Source organism: Artemia sp. Qi Xiang Cuo, chromosome 14 (assembly GCF_049724085.1).
Source record: "Artemia sp. Qi Xiang Cuo chromosome 14, ASM4972408v1, whole genome shotgun sequence".
NCBI lineage: Eukaryota > Metazoa > Arthropoda > Branchiopoda > Anostraca > Artemiidae > Artemia > Artemia sp. Qi Xiang Cuo.
In genome coordinates, this window is record NC_142807.1 from 55,181,295 (window position 1) to 55,198,076 (window position 16,782).

A 16,782-nucleotide genomic window follows, 5' to 3' on the forward strand; every position below is an offset into this window, starting at 1 on the left:
TGTTTCAAATAACCGGATGTTTTTATCTTAGATGAAGAGAGATATTAACACAGGAAAAAAGGATTCTTAATAATTTAAAATGAGACAACGCGGTGTTATCAAAAACATTATTTGGACGAAACCGTTTTGAACATTTCGGCAAAACAGTTAGAGACATTTTAAAAGATGTTTTTAGAATATGTTTTCGAAAAGGATTTGAGGCTGAAACTCTAGGGTCGTTATAATACACAAGCTCTATTTGAGCGGTGTTGTGTGGTCCTCTACCCCAACTCCAAAGGGTTCTAATCCTCCTACCCCAAAGGAAGCTCCAGGTCCCAAAAGGTCCCCCCCGAGGCTCTAAAAAGGATCATCCAGCCCTCATTCAGGTAAACATACAACTAAAATGAACATGATTTTTTCAACTTTATGAAATAATGCTTATTTCACATATAAAATAAAATATTTTTTCCACAGATTAATGAAATAGCACTGCCGTTGGATGATGAAACAACTGAATCTACAGGACCAATTCTATCACCGCCAATGGAGTTCAGAGACGAACCTACATTAGTAGTAGATAATATGGAATGGCAAGGGGGTTTCCTTAACGATGTTTTTTTTGGGGAAATAGCTAGCCTAGACGATTTAACTTGTGATATTGATATGATAGAGGATCCGGACTGGGTAGATAGATTTATGCATGAACATTTAGGCGATGTTACTAGTGCAACTGAACCGGGTCCTCGTAAAGCAATTACATCGCAGGACAATACAGGCTGGCATGATCAATTGTCCCCAAACACCTTGGAATATGTACTAGGGGACCACATGTCATCTCCAACCATTGCGGTTGAAAAGACGGGGGACATTGACAATTCTATGTCATCCCCCACCATTTCGCTTAATGATACAACAATGCAAATTGTTGGGCCTAATTCTTCCGGGGACATTTTTGATGACAACTTTACTATTAGTGAATTGAGTCCTGTTCAAATAGGCGCTGGACATGAAAATAGTGCTATGTCCCCGGAATTACGTCCGTTTTATTGGTTAGAGTCTGCTCTAAGTCACATATAAACATATAGTGTAGATTTTAACCCTCCCGAGGAAAACGTGGTTGACGAGAGCATTATTTTAACTGACCCTGTGAATGTTCTCCATAGCTACATCGGCAGAATTCGAGCAAAAATTGAAATTCAGATTCAGAAATGGGGGGGGGGTCAAGGGGAGGGTTAAAGCATCAGTGAATCAAAAAGTTTATTTACAAAAGGGAACATCCGGGAATATTTTTTATTTTCATTTTTAAACTGGCAACCAGACTTTTTACCCAGGTCTAAATGAATTTGAGGACAACTTTTTCAACTGGGTAAATAAATTAATCTCAACTTTAGACACGTTTAATGAGAGGGGAAGTTGGTCCACTATCTTATACATTGAACACATTTATCTGAATCTCAGTAGATTTAAAAAAAACTTTATTTTAAGGGGAGGGCGGGGTAACAAAATAAAATGCCACCCAGATTTTTTGGTTACAGGAGGGGTTCAGGGTTTTAGAGTTGAGAAGGGGCTACAATGCTTTAAATATGTATTTTTAGCATCATCCCATAAAACATTAAAAAATGAATCGTCAATGAAAAATCTCGACAGCCTTGCACGTAGAGGTGGAAAAAATTTCCCTAAAGTAAATTTTGATTGTTTAGAGGGGAAGTATCCGGTGTCCTTGAACGAAATAAGCATATTCTCCGGTATGACACTGAATTTGTAGATGGGGGAAAAAAACCAAATAAAAAAGGGGTTTTGTATTCGGTGAGGACACCGATGGTGGATAATGTTAAAATTGGGTATGGGTTATTTACGAGCCTCAAAAAGATCTAGATTCTCTGGGCAATTTTTTCCCCGTTACGGCAATTAGTCGAATCTTATCTCAAGGTATGAAGAAAGGGGAACGTTACTACTGTCGCATGTGCATTTCTTAAACTAGAACTGAGTATACTTTCTCAGATCACATGGAACATTTCAAAATTCATGGGAATCGACGAATAGAAATGCCGGCAGAAGGCAAAGATACTTTACAATTTAAAAATTTCCAAAAGTCCCTGCTACAAGTTGATAAAATATTTTTAGATTGTGAATCAAGTCTGGCTGAGGTATCAGACCCATCAAGGCCAAATATAGTCAAGGAACACAAACTAGTTGCGTGTTCCTACGCACACGCCCGTCACGATTCCAACAATAAAATGCAGTTGGAAGAGTTTTTTTGGCTATGGATGAGGAGGGTAGCATGAAAAAGCTATTAGTATCTTTAATAAAAACGGCGCATGGCGCAATTTAACGATTGCGTCACACCAACTATCCGATGACATTGTCAGATAAAGAGCAGCTGGTGCTAGAAAAGGGGTCAATTTGCTGGATTTGTAGAGGTGCTCTTGCCCCAAAAGACGCGGTTCAGGATCACGACCACCTTATTGATCCCAATTCAACGGGAAAAAGTAACTTTCGGGGGTGGGCTCACAATTCATGTAATTTAAAAATTAAACAGCAATTTTTTCTTCCGGTTTTTATACATAACTCTAACTATCATCTGAAGTATGTGCTACCAGCATTGGCGCATCTTCAAAGAAATGGAACAGTGGATGATGCATGGGTGATAGACAGCTTTACCTACAAAATCATACCTAAATCATCGGAAAAGTTGCTTGTTTTGGAATTTATGTGGAAATTTGTTGAAGCCGACGTTGAGTACACGAATAAAATTCGCTTTTTAGATTCCTACAGTTTTTTCCCCAAATCAATGAGTGAATTAATTCAAGTGCAGAAAAACGATGACGGCTGCAATGCTTTCCCCCTTCTCAAGCAACAATTTCCAAATGATTTATATGATTTGTTGATGGCCAAGGGCATATATCCTTATGATTATTATTGTTCCATGTCGAGATTCGCTGAAGAAACTATTCCTTCGATTGAATCGTTTTACGAAAGTCTTCACGATCGTAGTTGCACCCCCGATGAATACAGTTTTGCTAAAAAAGTGTGGGCAGAGGGAGGGTGTAAAAATGGGTTTGACTACTGCAAGCTGTATTTGTCAAGTGACGTGTTAACTCTGTTTGAAATTACGTGTAAAAATATGGACAAAACCTATGAGGAATTTAATCTTGATTTGGGCTATTATTTTTCATCTCCTCGTCTAGTGATGGACCTAATCCTAAGAATTAGTGGGGAAAAATTTGAGCTAATCACAGACATTGATCAGCACCTGTTCATTGAAAGGTCAATGAGGGGTGGATTTGTTTTTCACGGGGATCATATCTTAGAAACTGATCCAACAGGAGAGAAGACGGGGACAAAATTGGATGCAGTTTTCCTTGATATGAATTCTCTCTACCCCTCGGCCATGTCCCATTTTGCGCTACCTTGCGGTGACTATAAATGGCTCAATGACCCTCAAGCTTGGACCGGTTGGATGGTTTTTTGAAATTGATGGGGAGATACCAGTCGAACTTCACGATTCAGTAAAGGATTTTGTTTTCCCGTGCATCAATAAACCTGCGACTAGGGAATCTTTGAGCCCTCACAAAAGGCGTTTAGTCGAGATGGACAGATTGCACTGGTCCCATTCAAAACAAAAACTTATTGCTGATCTTCTGCCGAAAAAAACATAGTTGTACATCATATAGCTTTAAAATGTATGTGCAACAACGGTTTCAACGTCACAAAGGTTCACAGAGCACTCCAGTTTAGTCAAAAACCCTATCTGAAAACGTTTGTTGACACTTTTATCAACAAACGTTCTGCAGCGCAGACGAAAGCCGAAAAAGAAATTTATAAACTCATTTTGAATTCGGTTTTTGGCAGTATGTGCGAGAGTGTTCGCAATAGGAATCGTTGTGATGTCTTGACCGATCCCAAACAATGTGCTCGAATTACTGCCGATCCAAATTACACTTCTTTCACAATCATTGGCCCCGACATGGTGCTATTGACTAGGAAAAAAAGACGCATTGTCGTGAATAAAAATATTGTTGCAGGCAGTGCGATCCTGGAGATCTCTAACAAGCTCATGTTGGAATTCTACTACAATGTGGCTAGGGTACAGTGGCCGGAAAAGGGGCAAGTAGAGGTCTGCTAGGAGGACTCGGATTCCCTACTATAAAAAGTAAAAATCCAAAATCTATTTGATGATTTAGTGAATGGTGAAATTATCAGCTCACGGATAGACTACACTAATTGGAATAGTCTTTACCCTGAGCTAGTGAAACGTCGGGCGCCAAATCAACTTTTATTTTTTAAATCAGAAACGGGAAGCGACATGATTTCCCGTCGTATGTTTTTAAGTCCGAAGGTGTACTTTATACAGACACATCACGAGGAAATCAAGAACCGTTGCAAAGGAGTACCCATGCGCTATGTGGATAAGAATTTCGACATGGACATTTATAGGAATTGTATTGTTCAAAATACAATTCCACGAGCCAAATTGTTGGCAATTCGCTCTCTCAACTACAGAAACTTTACTGTAAATGTAGAAAAAATCGCCATGAGTACCATCTCCGACAAGGTCTATGTTTGTCAAGACGGTGTGACTACCCTCCCCCTTGGACACTATTTAGCTTCAGACCGGGCCGAATGTGTTATCCATAGGGAAAGTCTCGGTTTGAATAAAGTCCTGTAAATTATTTCCTAAAACTTTTGGGGGAAGCTCGCGGCCTTTGGGGGGGGGGCCTCGCGGCCCGGGGGGGGGGGGGGCGGCCGCCATCGGGGGGCGCACCGCCACTATCAAAGTTATCTTTTTTTTTACTTAGAGCAGATTTTTTTTTGTAAATGTTTCATTCAAAAAAAAGTGATATTTTTTTTTCAAGTGCTTTAATCTAATGTTGTATTTTTTCTCTATAAACAAACAAAAAAAAGTGAATTTGTTTAAGTGTTTTTTATCTGTGTGCCTATATAAATGTTGTATTTTTATTATAAATAAACTTAAAAAGAAGTGTATTTTTTCATGTTTAATGTGCTTTTTTCAATGTATTGTTACTTTTTTATGCATATAATAAAAGAAAATATGATTCTTTATTCGTCTTCTTCTTCTTATTATTATGCTTGAACAGAGTAGTAGGGAAAATTATTTAGTCATTAGACAATTATCGTCTACAGTTAGTTGTCCAGGTGAACTGTTGAAGGGAACATGTATCAATTTAAAACACCATTCAGATCGTTTCTGTGTGGACCGTCAATTTCGGGCAAAACAACACTTAATTAAAATAATTAAAAATTGCAATAAAATGTTTGTGGAAAATCAGAAAAAAATCTATACACTATTTGGCAGGAGTCGTACGATAAAATAAAAGCAATTGCTGCCACCACCATGGGATCGGTGCAGATACAGTTCATACAGAGACCTGATGTTTTCAGCATTATTGAACAAAACTCTTGGATGATCATTGACGATCTGGCTGAATCTATTGAACAATGGTTCCAGGAAATGCTGCATTTGTTCATTGTTCGCTCTCATCATGAACAGATTTCTGTTACTCTGGTTCTACACAATCTCTTTTATCAGAGCAAATTTATGCGAACACTTGCTTTGAACTGCACCTACTATATCATCTACAGAGTTGTTCGTGATTCTAGCTCGCTAATAACCCTCAATAAACAAATCTATCCAGGTGCCCCTAAATTTCTGCTCTCAGCACACAATCAGGCAACTAATAAACCCTACGGTTATATCCTATTGGATCTTAATCAAAATACACCCGAGGATCTGCGTGTAGTCACAGATATTTTCGACAATGAAATTACAGTATATCTCCCCGTGAACACTAAAAAGACCTATTATTTGCTATCATGACACTGAAGAAACTACATGAAAATAGACATTAGTTTTCAGTTCTAAGCACTTTAAAACCTCAGCTTAGGAAAGTAATACTCAAACATGGTATTGACAATGATTTCATTAATCTAATATATGAACTTTGTTTAAATTTGACCGAGGGTAATGTTCAACTACCAGAAGTAGTTAAGGAACAGGCAAAGCAACATCGTTCCATTGTACGTACGTTGGCCTCTAAAAGGAAAGGAAAGAATTTTAAAAGGAAACGACTTCTTCAGGCAGGCGGTAGCTTTTTCACGCATATAAAGCCAATTATGGGTGGGATTCTAAGCAGTTTTCTCTAGATTGCGAAATCCAGTAAATACACTCCAATAGAACTCGCTCGATTGGCCAAGGAACACTTTGAGAACAACCTGAGTAAATTCTTTGACAAGGAAAATACTGAGGATGATAAAAATCTATTTTTACTTCAAGATGCACTTCGCTGAGTGGACAAACACAGGCCCTATCGGTCGAATCCGACTGCTGCTGGTATTGATCACCAAAAAGATTCATCTCCTCAAGAGTCCGCTGCTGCTGCTGCTGCTGCTGTAACAAAATTATACAAGGTGTAACGGTATTAGTTTTTATTTAGAATTGTAAATATATTGCCCCAATAATATCGCGAACAAATTACGTGGCTCCTAACTTATCTGTTTGAATATTGTCAGGATCATATTCAAGTTGAGAGCAAAGGGGAAGTGATCGTAATTCAGGGCAAGAGGTATAATCTACTTGATTTAATCTATGACATGGTTACAAATCGCAAAGGACTATTATCATTTGACGCTCATCTATACAACTTTCTAAATACATTATACTTCCCCAAAAGTCGTATTGGCAATAGACAAATTCTAAAAAATTTAAATGAACGTGCATCATCATCATCATCATCATTGACACCATTAAAATATGAACTTGAAGTAGAAGAAGATTTTAAATCAATTTTGGAAAATACTAGCACACCACTGATAGCTAAACAAAACCAAAGACGTATCAAGTCAACGTCACCACCACCACCACCACCAACACCAACAGCCAGTATACAAAAAGTTAGCGGATGTTACACAGCGTGTTTATGTTCAAAATGTTTGAATTTCTGAAAGGTGCTTATGAAAATATTGGTTAAGCAGGGAGCTTATGCTCCCCCACCACTCTTTTCAGAGTCACCGGTATTAAAGCAAAAAGTGTACAATACCATCTACAAAATGTAGAAAGTTACACTCTGCTTAGAAATCATAGAATTTATGCTAATCAATATCGAAAAACTAAAGCCTTTTACCCATTGCATATAATGCAAGCAGATCTCCTGACTCTAGATGAGCTTCAAAGACGTCACAATACACCGTACAAGTACATTCTACTTGCAATCAGTGTTTTTAGTCGCTATGCATATGCAATTCCATTGCGATGCAATTCCATATGCATATGCAATTCCATTGCGGCCATTGAAAGTATTCTCGAACAGGATTCATATAAAAAAATTCAAACAGATCGTGGTAGTGAATTTGTTAATCCCCATGTTGCAAAAGTACTAGAGAAATATAGTACACTGCTCTATCATAGTCACAGTCCTATAAAGGCTGCATTGGCCGAACGATTGATAAGAACTATTTGACTTTTAATTTCAAGATATTGTACGTTAAAAAATACACCGACTTTTATTCATGATCTAGATAAAATCATGTTGATTTATAATCAACGACCTCATCGATCATTGCCCAACTCTACGCCGACGGAAGTTCTTCATTCTGATCATGATACAATTGAGACCTTTCTTAAACAGTATTCCAATGAATAAAATGTCAAGAAGAAAAAAAATTCAATGTTGGTGATACTGTTCGAATTAATAGAACAACTAATGTTTTTGAAAAGGGGAATTACTTGTGGTCCACTGAACTTTTTAAAGCGGCAAAAATTCCTAGACACTAAACCCATAACTTATCGCCTGCGTGATACCAAAGATGAAGAGATTCTCGGCGTCTCTTATGACAATGAAATACTAAAAATTAAAAATGCAAGTAAAATCTATTAACATTAAAATATATCAAAAAAAGGTAATCATAGGGGTAAGAAACAGTTAATTGTTCGGTGAATTGGTTGAATTTCTAATTTTGATTCATTTTTAGATTGTGAAGATATTAACAATGTTCAATAATTTCTATGTGACATTTATGTACAACGTTTCTGATCCTCTCTCCAATGACTTGAATACGACAAGTGATTTTTGGACAAAACTGTCCCCCGCCATCAAATTTGACGGTGCATATGAAGTGGCTCTTGTTGACTGAATTCTCAAAAATACCTATGACCTCCTGAGAAAGGATCGTGTGTATGATATAAAAGCTATACCACTCGATTCGACTATGAATGGATTGGGTTATATCGACTATGAAGGGGTTGAAGCACTTAAATCTAGTGAGTATCCACATGCCAAATTGAAATATATTGAGTACGATAATATAACAGATTTGTGTCGTACAATCAATAGAAAAATCTCATACCGTAGGAATGGTAAATTCCATTTTAATTATTCATTTCAACAAGATATGAATTACATTACCTCACCTGTTGACACTGAAATAATTATTCTCAATGATAATCTGAGAGATGTTCTTGGCTTTAAACAGAATATGATCAATGGGAAAAATTCTGGCACAGTTTACGGGATGAATCAAGTTTTTTTTGCTGATTATCCACCTGGTTTTGCCTCGGTTTCTTGCATACTTTTTTATGCATCCTTTCTGGAAACATTGATAGTCAGTAATTCAAATATCCACCTCCTACGTATTCTTGAACAGAAACATCTTATGAACTTGTTTATCATTATAATATGAAGCCTCTTCAGTATGATACTGTAAAGACTTTGTATTTGGAACTCTGTCAGTTATCACTAAGAAGTGAATTGGGCGATCCTCAAGCAATAACAAAAGGCTTAGCAGTGATTACATCTCATTTTCGACCCATTGTCAACGATGGCATAATCACCTAAAATGAACAATAGGAGAATTCCATTTGTCTGTCCCGATATCGATCGTTATGTTGGTACTTTGAGTCCACGTCAAAAAGGCAATGGATTGGACTAGTACAAGGGGCGTACTACAATGTCTGGCTATGGTCTTGGTAGCTGGTTTGCTAGGCTATTTCGTTCTGCACTGCCCCTTACCCGAAAATATCTTGTACCCGCTTCATTGAATTTTGCTGCCTCCACACTACAGGACTGGGGGTCGGGCAAGAATTTCAAGGAGAGTGTTAAAGAAAATATTAAATCTTCAGCAAGAGCCGTTGGTGAGCAACTAAAATCTCGACAAAATGTGGAGGGATTGAAAAGGATGCGTTCGGGTCATTCACTCATCAGTCTCCACCAAGGCAGGAAGCGAAGGACATCAACAAGGACTTTGAGGAATAAAACAAGGAAGACCAATAAGCAGAAGAAGAAAAAGAAAAAGATTGTTAGATCAAAGAAGGATTTCTTCTCTTAAGATGACTTATCTCCCCCACAAGGAATCATACCCAGCAATCAGTTCCTCATTGAATCTATTCAATGCTGAAAATGTTGATGTCAGTGTCAAGTAAGGCTACTATGAACAGTTTTACCCCCAAAAAATCCTAACTGACAATATACACTTTCAAATATTTTCTAATGAAGACTATTTCATTGATTTGTCATCAACATTTATTGGTTTAAATGTTGTGGTGAAGAAAAAGTCAGATAATACTACTCCAAATGCTGGCGATGGTCTCTCCTATGAGAACTGTATTCTACACAACCTATTAAAACAAATTAATGTATTTATTTATGGTACTTTGGTGAGCAATAGCAATAATTTATCAAACTATGCAATCTGTATACAATTTATGATGATTACACCAAAGGCATACAAGGAGTGGAGAGGACAATCATCAGGCTATGAATATTGATCGGGCTTTGATACAGACGGCGAGTTGACTACTGCACTGACCCAAGAGTATTATCTAGTTGGAAAGTTAAATCAAGAAATATTCAATATATCCCAATGGCTAGCCCCCAATGTCAAGATTGACATAAAGTTACAGAACGCACCGTTGAATTTCATTTTGAGACAAACACTTCCTGCAGCACTCGATGCAAATGTCATTATAACATCGGCAATTCTCCTCGTCCGAAAACAACAGGTTATGAGCTCTGTTGCATTGGCTGTGGAAAAGCTAAGAGCCAATGGTAACAACATTAAACTTCTTGTACCCCATACGATCACCAATTAACGTCACATTGCCGCCGGCTCTCGTAGCTCTAACGATTCATCATTTATCAATGGAGAAATCCCATAAAAATTGGCTTTCACCTTTGTGAAGAATGGCAGTGCCGTTGGATCCTGGACTGAATCCCCCCATGATTTTAATTTTTTTGGTCTATCTAGCCTTGTGTGCAAAGTGAAAGGTATTCCACTGTACACTCTATCATATGACAATCCTATAGAACTCTGTACGAGTTGACCATGCAATCCCTAGATCATGACTCTCAACTATTTGAAAATGGAATAACCGATTCAATGTTTTCAAAAAATCATGGGGTTATTCCTTTGGACTTGTCAGGCACACAGGATATGAGTATAGTACGAACAGGGAATGTACGTTTAGAGTGTACATTTGCCGATGCTCTGACTGAGAGTATCACGCTAATTTCACTGAGTCAATTTGAAACCTATCGGGAAATCACACCAGACGGCAGTGTTCTACTAGACCTAGCACTATGAACACAAACCAAATAATCAATGTATTTAGTATGGATCCATACATGTCCCAGTACAGGTCCTATTGCATAACTTCGGACTTCATTGAAAAAATTCCAAGTGCTAACAATACCCTTATAATTGCTAATAGCAGTCTATCAACTTTGAAGACCGGACAGTGGCTCTGCATCTTTCAAACAGCGAAGAATATTGAATATTTTGATCCTCTTGGCCTACCGTATAAATTCTACGCTCCATACATCAGCAACTTTATTGAAAGCAGTGGGAAAACCATTATTCAAAATCAACGAAGAGTAAAGGATTTAACGACTAAGACATGTGGCTTTCGTGCACAACTCTTTTTCATGTTCAGATGTCGTGGCTATACCTACAAGCAGTTTCTCAACATCTACGTTGACTTACCTCGATTGAACGACTTTCTAGTGTAGAATATACTTACAAGTTTATTTAATATTTATTTTAGTGCCATAATAATAAAATTTTATAAATTTGTATGTTAAATTTTTTATTAATAAAAAAAAATTATATACATGATAAAACGACTCTTCTACTCTTTAGATTTCATCCACTACTAGAAATTTGTCGACAACAACTAGCGCAGGTAGATTATCTGAATTCACAGCGTACTGATCCTGATGTACTGCAATGTCAGGGTCCCATTTTCTAAAGTAGAGCGTGACTTCACTCTTGTCATATCTCTTTGTATAGTCAATGATACTATTCTCATTCATTCTATAGAATTCACATGTGTCAATTTGCTTATTGAAAGCAATTTCATAAAGAGCGTTCTCAAGTGTCGAATCACATTCCGTCACAGCCACATAAAAATCAGTGGGCTTATAATCATAACACCCATTGTCTTCACAACAATGACGTAGAAACCATATTCTTTTGTTGTTCAAACAGTTGAATCGTTGACCCGGTTCCTCCTCCCAGAACAATCTAAAACCACGACGATACAAACCTCGTAGCAATAGACTAAAATTACGATCAGAATTCTTTCCAATCATACCAGGATATGTATTCTCCCACTGATTACATTTATCATAGTGACAATTGGAGCATAGGTGACCTCTAGGATGAGAGTCACCCATCTTTTCAAGACAGGAATTAAAACCTTTAATTTGTACAGCATATCCTCTATGCAATTTACATGGGTTGCATAATCTACACTTTTCATCATCCTCATCAATCATTGCGCAATTCTCACATGATGACCAGCTGCCCTGTGTGTACATACTTAACGGACATGTATATAACATTTTGTCATGAGTTGACACTCTCACTACCACAACAAATCTGAGCTACCAACATAAATAATTGTTTGAGATAGAGAGAGGAGTAAATCATCCTTGAGCACCATCTTTCTCATGAAAACAAGTCCCAAATTTCTAAACTAATGTTTAAAAGCATATCCACAATATCATTTTGCCATTTCTTGATCAATTTATCAATAAATTGTGTAAATACATTTGGACCACAAAGTAGAAGCTTCATACAATAGGCTAATGATGGAGAATCAGTTTTCATTATATTGACAAGCATACCCTAAGAAAATATATGTCTTTAAATAGACAACTCTAGAAAATCGCCATCTAGAATCAAACGTTTTTCCATAAGAACTAGATTCCCCATGATTCGCTCTTTTTTAAATCTGTCCATTTTTTAGAGTCCTAACTCTCTCACAACCAACTTCAGACTAACCAGAATTTTTTTTCTACTCTAAAAAACATACGCTAGTCTACTATAGAAAGAAAAAAATACCATTGATTTAGAAACAATTTTATTGAACATAATTACAATAATAATATTCACTGATGCATTTTGTTCTCATCAATATATTTCGATAGTACATCTAATGCTGACCGAAGTTTATCTATATGGAGAATATTCACTTTTCTAGCAAAACATAGCTGCTCCTCCTGCTTAAATTTGCTTAATGATATCACGTATCTGGCATACATAGTGTCCCATTCAAGACATAGTCTACAACCAGTGGTTATTTCCACAGCCACATTGGGTAGCCTACTCGTATATAGTTGCTGCTGTTGTCAGCTCCATCATTAATCTCCAATAATGTAAATGCACCACTCATTTTTCTCTACTAATATCTTCTCAAATAAACTATTCTCTTTGAATTCAATTCTCTTACTAATATGAATTGTAAAGAAAACTATTCCTTTTATTCAAATCCCAATCACCAATCAAGTTATAGGCCTACTCACTCTCTTTGAAAAGGTGTAATGTCTTGTAGAAGTATTACCTATATGCATGGGGATAGTCACTCTCTTTGAAAAGGTGTAGAGCTTCTATAGAATAACATAGAAATTCCTAGGGGCGCAAGCAAAGTATAAGGTCACATACTACTATAGTACTTTCCCATTATGTGGACACCTCTAAAAAGTCAAGTTTGGTTAATGCTAATGAAATAAAACAAAATAGGATGAATATATAATAGTTTATAAACAAATTTGGGCTATATATTTGCACATTAGGGGGGAGGGGGTAAAGCATTGCCATAACCATTGCATTGGACAATAGCCCCTTATCCTGTAAAAATTCAACTGCCTCTTTTTCTGTTTTTGGCAAATCCCTAACTGTAATTTAACACTCATATTAGATCACCCGATACACTCAATTCCACTGTAACAACTGTTTTCGTACCGGATCGATATCTGTCCCACCCGTTTCACTGTTAGCACTAACCAAACTTGACTTTTTAGAGGTGTCGACATAATGGGAAAGTACCGTAATATCCTGTTATAATGCAACAGTTAGATAATTAAAGAAATTGCTATAATAAAAATTGCTCCCAGTCACCCATCCCCTAATGCATGGATATAATTCTCAGTCATTTTGTAACGTACAAACAATAATGCAAACCATCAAAATCCCCAAACTCTCGTAGCCTATATACTCTAGGACTACATCTAGACATGACGGGGAGGGGGACGCAATTGCAACGGTAGTGAAATATTACATTTAGAAAGAATACTGAATGTAGAATCAAATAGTATGTTTCCTTTTTTGTTATCTGATTTCCGTGTTACAGCAGAATATAACCGAGAGAACTAGTTTTATCAGACTTGATGTAGAACTGGGCTAAACATACTGAACCGGAACATGATAGTTCAACAACCAGTATACACTTTACCCTTTCCTTTTTGGAAATTTCTAGTAGAATTACGACCTTAGTTGAAGCTAAGTCAGTAGACCATCACAGCCTCAATTGCACAGATTATTTCATTAGGAAAAGTCATAGCGAGAGGGACAGATCTAACAAGATGCAAATACCTGTGGCCTGAGCCTCAATGTTTTTACATGTTTTTACATTTTTATTAGAGCTTAGTCTAGGACCGAAACACTTTAATTTATGCACTGAAGAGAAAGTTCAGTAAAATTACAACTCGGCACTTTCCATTTTTTTCACAGTTTCTACGAAATTTTGTGCAACTTCTCTGTGTTTGCTGTTCTGACGAACCCCTTCCAAAATATAGATGACCATAAATAACTATGAACGACTGTAAGTTGGTTTTTGTGGAAAATTCCTCACCTAATTTGCCTGTTTACACTTTTTTTCAATTGTATGGTCATAATTACAAAATTTCCAAAGCCTGCAACTGCGCAGGCTTGCTTCACATACCTCTTTGGTTTCGACACCTAGATCTACTATAATCCACCACTTTCACTGACCTTACTTCACTGCATTGCTATAAGAAAAATAGAAAGGGGGTGCGGAAGAAATTTTTACCCGTTTGGCTCTATTTTGATCCCACAGCCCTGCTTTTCGATAACACTTCGTAAGCCTTCACTCAACCACTAATTGGCATGTAGGGCATCCGCACCGCAAGGCGAAAGAGTTATACCGCACATTTGGTTTCTCAGTGACCATAAATATTCGTAAATTATGTAACATTATGATAAATGTTATGCATTCTGACCAAATTACACTTTTTCAAACTTCTATCCCTCCCCCCCCCCCCAAAAAAAAATATTGTTGCAGTTTCCTCAATTCAAAATATTGTATAGGTGTATATGACGTGGGAAGCTCTCTCGGCAGACGCAATCCCCATAAACTCCAATTAAGGAAATTTAGTTATTTAATAAAGGAGAAAAATTTATTGTCGAGAATTTACGCACATCACCGTTATCAGTAGTACCCAAAGGAGGGAATTGGGAAGGGGGAGGATGCAAGAGGTCTCGGTGGTCCCCTATATTTTCGCTCCCCCCCCCCTTTCCCACCTATATTTTTCGAAAATAACTTTTTGGTGATTATTTTATTGGAAAATGTTATCTTTCCAATATTTAACTGAAAAAAAACACGATAAATTTGCACCCTTTCCCCTAGATACTGAAAAATACACTCTGTCCACCACCTTAAACTTTTTTGAATTGACGCTAAAGCTAGTGCCACGAATCTTCCTATAAAAGAAGGGACTCTTCCAACATATGTAAGAAACCTAGAATACTTGTTACACTCTGCGAAATTACAAATCCTGATATTCATAAAAAAATCACCTTTCACAACTCAAACTGCAACATCAATATCAAGTGTTTCTTTTTCAACTTTTGATACAACACTGCTTCCAATTCAGCCAGACTGGCGTATCAAGAAGTGCTCCAGACCCAAGAGACACAGCCGCTACTAAAATGCATACAAAAAAAAACAGTTCGTCAAATTTATAGGAACATAAAGCTTGACAGATTCATAAGGCATGCCTTAATTAATTGTAAAAATAATTTTTCAAGCCGAATAGTACTGTTGATGAGTCTCTTAGGCTTGTTAAGGTCTTTCTTCACCCGTGACGAAGCAATAAAATTCGACAAATATGCCGCACACTTTCCTAGGAATGTTTTCCACTTGTCTATTCAATTTTGACGCTCATTTAAGAATACAGGTTTCCGCAATAAGGTTTCATCTTGTGAATTTTTCCCATCTCAATACCGGAACTATCTTTTCATGGATTTGAGCGTAGTAGCGCATAGTAAATTGTTTTTGGTGCGAAGGGGGGGGGGCTTGTCAACCAGAACAGCTAAACTGATAATACCCATAAATTTTGGCAACCTCTAGGAAGACTCCCTTTCTGTGCTGATAATACTACTAATTTCATTGAAGTTTCGAATTTAGTTACTTTACTTTTTTTTTTATCCAGTCTTACAAATTTTCTATGAAAATATTGGCCCAAGAAGGGGGTTTAGAGATTTAAATTCAGCCTTAAACTTTGATACTGATGCAAAAAAACACGTTTTGCTTTTTTGAACATTTGAAGTTATTTTGAAAACATCCCTTAATAGGTAGGTATATCTAGGCCAAGTTCTATTTTTGTTTAAAAAATAGTACATCTTTTTTAATAAAGCCTTTTCATTTCTCTATTTATTGAAACAAATTAATTGAATGACAGACATAAGTAAGAGTTTAAGCAGTTTCAGAGACCCCAATTTCAACTTGCTGCTTTAAGGTTATGTTAAAACTTCTACTTGAAGCAGGCGCTATTTCGGAAACCTCCATATGAGTAAAGTAAATGGCCGCCATATATTTTGAAGATAGGCAGCTATATTTTGCCCGCCTGTACAATTTATTCTACCAAAATACCAATAAAAAATCTATTACCGTATTCAACGTTGTTTTAAGAATTTCCGAAGCCTACGGTCAAGGGTGTATCTAGAATTTTTTTTTAGGGGAAGGGGGGGGAGAGGTAAAAAAACTTTACAAAATGCAAAAAATTGTTTACATATACGTTTTGTTACTTTTTTACGGGTCGGGGAAAATTTAGGGGAGGGGTTCAAACCTAGTAGCCCTCCCCCCCTGGATACGGCTTTGCCCATAGACCTGTGCAATACTGAATATCCTTACATGCAGCATATGTTATATAAATATCAAAATAAGCTTACAAGGAGCCAACATTTGAGATGGAAAGGGGAAAAGGGATAGTCCCCCGCTTACCTGCAGTAGCTCTTTTTATTAAGCCTTGATTTGTATTGTGATGCTGTTTTGTTGGTTATGTTATTACAAATAAAAACACACTAATCCAAATTCAAATTGTTTTCAAATAATGTTTAAGAATGCACTGGCTAAGCATGGCATTAAAAATGCTTCCGAAAAAGGCATTTTCAAAGATCAACAAAGAGCCATATTAAAACTTAATTAAAACCATAGTAAAAGTTATGAAGCCTATTGCATCATTTGCGTTTATTGAAAGTTATATGTAT

The 16,782-nt window shown here is 36.9% G+C and overlaps 1 protein-coding gene across 3 annotated transcripts in view; it reads right to left on the bottom strand.

The window, feature by feature from the left end:
* LOC148944648 (sushi, von Willebrand factor type A, EGF and pentraxin domain-containing protein 1-like) overlaps nucleotides 1-15,193 on the bottom strand; it is a 190,846-nt gene extending 175,653 nt beyond the window's left edge. For all 3 annotated transcript variants that reach the window (XM_089099709.1, XM_089099710.1, XM_089099711.1), the window contains exon 1: nucleotides 15,091-15,193. The gene's annotated coding sequence lies outside the window, so the exon portion shown is untranslated. The remainder of the gene's footprint in view (nucleotides 1-15,090) is intronic.
* Nucleotides 15,194-16,782: the final 1,589 nt, after the last annotated feature.